This window comes from Lolium rigidum, chromosome 1, assembly GCF_022539505.1.
Source record: "Lolium rigidum isolate FL_2022 chromosome 1, APGP_CSIRO_Lrig_0.1, whole genome shotgun sequence".
Taxonomy (NCBI): Eukaryota; Viridiplantae; Streptophyta; class Magnoliopsida; order Poales; family Poaceae; genus Lolium; species Lolium rigidum.
Genome location: NC_061508.1, coordinates 358,806,030 through 358,813,003, shown reverse-complemented (window position 1 = coordinate 358,813,003; position 6,974 = coordinate 358,806,030). Strand labels below are relative to the sequence as shown.

Sequence of the window (6,974 nt, the reverse complement as noted above, 5' to 3'; positions counted from 1 at the left end):
CCAAATCCTTAGGTGTATTGTAGTTTTCGACCTTTTTTTCCACTAGCACTTTCACTACCCTTTCTCCTTATCTTTTTTGGCTGTGATGGAATGTTCACAGAAGTGTTAGGAGTGCGACATGTAGACTTCAATGGTTCAGAGTACATATGACATGGCTGTCGAAAATGCTGATCTCTAGTGTTACTATTTTTTTGAGGCTGAACTGTGTATTTTTTATTTTATTTATAATGAAACAAAAGTCCACAAAAAGAAGAAGAAAATAGTTGCTTGAGATGAGCAACTAAAAGAGGCCATAAGCCCCAAAAGAAAGAAAAACTATCTAAAATTTGCTATCCAAGTAGCTATGCCATGATATGATTTCCTCATGGTTTTGTGGAACAGAAAGACAAGTATCTCTCCCGACATCTGTAAACACTTGAAGTAACAGCCTTAAACATGAAGTCATTGCGAGTGATCCTTATAGACCAGGTAATCAACATTATCAGCTCCATAAAGATGGCTTGGAGATAGCAAGCTTAAGGCTAGATAATGTATCTTGAAGATCAAACTGTCCCAAGGCAGGGGGAATCCATGAGCCAGCACAACAAAGCAAAGGAGCACTAAAAAAAACATATGATCTCTCGTCTCAAGATGATGCTGATTACACATGGCACAAGAATAATCATTCATCACAAAATTATTTCCATGAAGCATATCCTGGTGTTGAGGCGATTATGAACGAGCAGCCAAAAGAACACCTTTTGTCTCTGCTGATAACAACCATCCCACATCCATTTAAGTGCAGGTATAGCATCAACATTTCCCATCAGAGCTTGATAAACATGAGAAACTTTAACAGAAGCACTACGTAGCATAGTCCATGAATCTCAATCATTAGTTGGCATTAATTCCTGCAACATGGCCTGAACTAGATTTAACTGCACCATAGCTTCCTTAGATACAAGTAAATAGAATAGATCAGAGAGATCAGTAGCAGCAATGACCTTCTTGAGAGAGATGGAATCATTCTTAGCAAAAGAAAGGAGATGTGATCATGCCTCTTGTAAAGGTACATCTGTCCATTTATCCTTCCATAGTAAAATGGAGTTTCCTTGTGCAAAAGGCCAAAACTACAGACAACAAGATTTTTAAAGGTGGGCAAAACTTTCAGACAATCTCTCCACCAAAATAAAATTTCTCTAGGTCTAGCAGGTGACAGAGCTGAAGGATAGTATAATTCCCACGTTAATTTAACCCAAGTTAGTTCTCCATTGTTACTATCGTCCAGATGTGCTTCGCTGTGTGCTGTGTATGATCTGTTCCATCCCATCTGCAAACAGATAATGCTTTGGACATTGATAAGTTTTTCGCACGAAAGCTAATGCATGCACTTTACTTGACAATTCTAATTTTTACATGGATTTGGCGAAATCTTCGAGTAAAAATGTTTTAGTATGTACTGAAATCTTCAAAATTTGATGAGATTTCATTTGAAACGAGAGAGAACCTGGTCTCGGCCAACGAACACGCCACTCTGACGATCCAACCGGCTTCCACTACCACCGATGGCGTGACACTCCTCGCACCGACCCCGCCATGGCCAAGCTGCGGCATGCCACGATAGCGGCTGTTAAAACTAGAATAGAATCGGCAGTGTATATCTGGTAGAGATATTCCTTGATACACAAGTTTATAGGCGTGATCAAATCTCAACCTATTCACACTATCAATTTACTGAAGTCTTCTCGTTTAATGACGCATGATTATTATTTTTGTTTCCAAGCTTAAAATTCATTGGAAATTAATGCCTTATGAAGATTTGTTAACTTCCTGTGCCAGATTATTTATGTATGGAAAATATTTTAAGTACCTTATATCGAACCTTCACTAGTTAATTGCACTACATGATAAATTTGCAGATATGTAATGCTGTCGCAATTGCTAAGATAATGAACGCTACACTTATTTTGCCAGTAGGATCAAATATGGAAAGATCAAACGGAAATGATGAGTAGGATTTTTTTCTTATTCGACTCCTTGTTTACACCTGTTTGTATCTACAATATTTGACAACCTTTATGTTCTGTTCAGGAAATTTGAAGATATCTTTGATGTAGATCATTTTATAAATTATTTGAAGTATGATGTGCGCATTGTTCGAGCTATCCTGACTGGTTCACATAAAAAGACGAGCTGTTCACCAATATAAAGTTAGTTGCTCCGTTTCACCTTTTCATCTGTCTTAGCTGCTGTCAGGTTTAAAAACTTGATAAAGGCTTGAATGCTATTTATTTTGGGAGCGCTATTTTGTTTCATATTAGAATCGATGTTAACCTTGCTAGGGAGGGAATAATTACTCCCTAGACAATATGCCTATGTACAACAAGCTAACCAGATGACTTCTGCTGCTTGGTTTAGCTGTATAGTTATTGTAACACCCCATAATTTCTCCGGGTATTCCCATCCACTAATGGTTCTTGTCATCTCCACCGATGACCATTTTAGTCTTACCTCTTGAACTTCAAATCAGAGACCGCTGCCAGGGCACCTCTCTCCGATGCTTTCGATTCATGGGGTACTCTTTTATTCAATTCATAGGTGCTACCATGAATTTGACTACATGGTTTCACCAACCCCTTTAATACTCATCTTCATGTGAGCTTTCAAATCAAACGTCCTCTCAAACATACGAGCTGACGGCTGCGCCGGGCTCGTCGAGTTAGTTGAAATTGACTACTCATTTACTCAAATCGGAGTCTCGATGCATCTTTCATAGCCTTATCTATTCCAAGAGTGATGATTGTTTTCTTTATTTTCGAAAATAGGCTAAATAAATAAATAAAACCTGGGATGGATAAGTCCCATACATATCCCCTTCCTCCAGCACCGTGTTTCGATACGATGATTGGGTCTAGTGCTTGAGACTTGTATGTTTCTTGTATGGTGGTGCATGGTATGTATTGAGACTTCTATGTCCATGCTTGCCTATAGGTATGAAGGGTTGGCTCCATTCAACTACTTCATCATGGGTAAAGGCAAGTACATGTTGGGATGGTGGGCATTGTGTGATTTCCCATCACAAACTAATTGTTTTACTGTTACATACTATCTTCCGTAGAATTTGTTACTCTCTAATGGTAACAATTAAGTTCAGATCTCATGGACAAACCATCTATATTTATCTTATTCCTTTGGACTACTAATAATGAATGATGCATTGATGCACCTTAGAACACATGTCCGTGTGGCCTGCCCCTCTGTTTCAGTAGACATGGGTAAACTATTGATGGTTACATATATAATTTTTGGGGACAAATGATGTAGATCACCTAGCTCCATGTCATGCTTCAACTTATGTCGCAGTTTCAGGAAGCCATATTTCGCCCTTGTGCATATTTTGATGCACCATGGTACTTATGGTATATGATAGGGTTTGGCTTTCCTTGATCTTCTTCTTAAAGAAATCCATCGCAGGTGAATCCCCCCATTCCAAGGAGCGATCCTCACATTTGTCCTCCCATTCCAAGGAGCGATCCTCACATTGCTCCTCCAATCCCAAGAAGCGATTCTCACTTTGCTGCTCCCATTCCAAGAAGTGATCCTCGCTTTGTGAGAGTATGGGACGTTGCCCCTCCTGGGCCTATCAACAAAAGCTTATAGCCTAGTTTTTTTTGCCTTAGTTATCTTCTTTATTTTCTTATCATGCATCTCCATACCTACTCAGGGTTAGATGCCATGAAGTTTGGCTTATCTGGGTCTTGGCCATGTTGGTTTTCGTGGGTGATACTTCATGAGTGGTTCGCTATCCATCGGCTACATGGAACTATAGGTTTCAATTCACTAGTACATGGTGACTTTGGACACCCCAGATCCAATGGGTGGATGAAGGCTCGTGATTCTTTTATCCATAGTGACTTAATGCTTCTTGGATAACATGACCTTAGTACCACATTGACTAGACAGCCTGGCAATATTTAGTGAAAATATGGTAAGTGGAGCATAACATGCGAATAATTATTCTCCAATTTGTATGTGGCATTATGCTTGCTTGCTATCCCTTCTTGTACTTGCTACTTTCGGAGTTCTTTGAACTCATGTTTTCAATGTTGTTGCTTTTAGGTTTCAGATGGATAGCTGCATATGCATATGGGGATCATGGGAGTAGAACTTGTTCCACTCACTTCACAGCTCATTCATTCTCGTGAACCTTCAATTAACTTAACTAGTCCTTGGTGGATTTTTCATTCGTTGTGTGTGGTAACCTAACGTGGAGTCTCTAGTGCTCATTTGTCGAGTGGTTTGAGTTGTTAGTTGGTCCCGTGAGGCCGTTGGTTTGTTTATAAATTTGGTGGTTCCTATTCTATTAATATCATTCAACTGCCTGTTGTCGATGGCCTCCGGTATAGGGGAAACTCTGCTGGATTTCTTCCATGGGTTATCCTTCCGCCGGCGTTTTGCAGGTACTCGTGGCATTCCTTTTGTTTAGTAAGGTGGGGTCTTAAAGTTATGAAATTTGCAAACTTCTTTTTGTCCAATTCAAATTATCACCATATTGGAAGATGAGAGTTTTGCGTGTGCGAGAAAATCGTATTGCTGGGGCATTGCAATGGTTTCTGCTTCTCCTAAGTTCTCTTTGTTTCCTATCATTTCTTCATCTGCAATAGGCATCTGTATTAATGACTAGATTATGTTGCTAAACTGGTTGATACTGTTATCTCAGTTTATTATAGCAGTTCAAAGTACAGTAGCAGCTGCCATGTGCGTTATTAATGATTGGTTGTCACTTGTGAGTTTTATGGCATTATAGTTTGCTGGCTGATACATATAGTTTCTTCCACTTGCGAACTGATATCAACATTTAATCCATTTATCATCTGAAGAAACATTTAACCTATTTATTCCGTCTGTCCACTGGGTAAGATCTTTCCTAGTGGTCGGAACTTTGTTCATTTCTGAACCACTACCTATGAATGTTATGCAAATATGAGTAATGCTGACCGGTGCAAAATGGTGCCAATCTGTACGCCTGGTTACATTAATGTGTTTTGTTGTGTCAGGTAAAATATATGTGTTTCTGCTTGTTGCAAATGTTATTCTACTTACATGCAGCGCAAACATATTATATAATTAACTGTTACTTTACTTATTATTTATGCTGATTTTAATAGGCGCACTGTAAAAAATATCCCAAAATATGCATCAACACAGTTTTATGTTGACAATGTGCTTCCAAGGATCAAAGAGAAAAAGATAATGTCTATCAAGCCAATTTGTTGATAGGTTGGGGTAAGTGTTATTAGCATTTTGATATTTTCATGGTTCTCTTCTGTTCATATATTTTGAGATCTGTAAATAATTTTATAGCCCTGCCCTCACATTAGAGTCTTCCATGGTCAAGTTTCACAGAATTTATAGCTTGTTTGGTCATTTACATCGTTGTGACTTATAGCTATAGTGTAATGAGGATTAACCGGCTCAGATGTAGAGTTAATTATCACGCCTTAAAGTTTCTACCTGGCATTGAAGAAATTGCAGAGCTGGCAACGAGGATGAGGAATCGAACTGGCAATGTAAATCCGTACATGTAAGCTTAGCTAACTGTTTTCAGATTAAGCTGCTTGAAGTTGGCAAATTTTTACATATCTCACACTCGATTATTCTTGCTTTTGAAGGGCTCTTCATCTTCGATTCGAGAAAGGGATGGTGGGTCTATTATTTTGTGATTTTGTTGGAACCAGAGAGGAGAAAGCAATGATGGCTGAATATAGACAGAAACAATGGCCAAGATGCTTCAAGGTGATGTTCTAATGTGAATTGTCCGCTTATCTAGAAATCAGATAATGATATGAGCCTGATGAGTAATAAGGTCACAGAGTACAATGCTTAAATATACTTCCGTCTCTTGCATGCAGAATGGATCTCACTTGTGGCCTGCCCTTTAGCACTGGAAAAGAGAAAAGAAGGTTGCTGTCCGCCTGAGCCTGAAGAAATAGGTTTTATTCTGCGTGCTATGGGGTATACAGAGGAGACTCGGATATATGTTGCATCAGGGCAAGTTTATGGTGGAAACAATAGAATGACGCCACTGAGTAATATGTTCCCCAATTTGGTACGTGCTTTACCGCAAATCATGTTTGTTGCCTTCATATGGATATAGTGCAAACTACCAATTCAGAATGGAAAACAAGAAGAATGGCTGAGATAATTTACTTGTAGTTGTGCCAGAGGCAGGTGTACTCTTTCAAGAGACAACTGATCTATTTCTTCATTGTTGATTGCAGGTGACCAAAGTAGATCTTGCAAGCAAGTAGGAAATAGAGCATTTCAAGAAGCATGTAACCAGCCTTGCTGCATTTGACTTTCTGGTTTGCCTGAAGTCGGACGTGTTTATCATGACCCATGGCGGCAATTTCGCCAAGTTGATTGTCGGCTTCCGCCAGTACATGGGGCGCCATAGGCTGAAGTCTATCAAGCCAGACAAGGGGATCATGTCGAAGTTCTTCGGCGACCCCTATACATGCCATGGGCAACCTTTGTGGAGGATGTGATGATCACTCACCAGACACGAACTGGACTCCCTCAGGCGACCTTCCCACACTATGACCTGTGGGAAAACCCTCTCACCCATTGGATGTGTAGAGCTTATATTATAGACTACAGGCGATTGTGCATAGCTTAATTAATTCCTTTGGTTATACTACAATGTATCCTTTAAGGCCCTGATTGTAAATTTTATACATAATTATTTGTTACCACTTCCGGGGGATCTGTGTAGAATTTTTTTCTCCACCTAGAACTACATGTCAATGAAAAGTTCGATTGATGTATATCGTTTCACCCCAAAAGTAGTTGAAAAATAAACATTTCCATTCCATTAAGCCCGAGGGAGCTGTTACATAGCATTGTTGAATCAAATACACCTGATCAACCATTAATCTGAACAAACGCTATATACCAGCAGCAAATAATTTATAAAGAATGGCTAGTTGCATAGT

At 39.3% G+C, this 6,974-nt stretch overlaps 1 pseudogene; it reads left to right on the top strand.

The window, feature by feature from the left end:
• The first annotated feature begins 1,904 nt into the window (after positions 1–1,904).
• Positions 1,905–6,806, top strand: LOC124684702 (annotated as a pseudogene).
• The last annotated feature ends 168 nt before the right edge of the window (positions 6,807–6,974 follow it).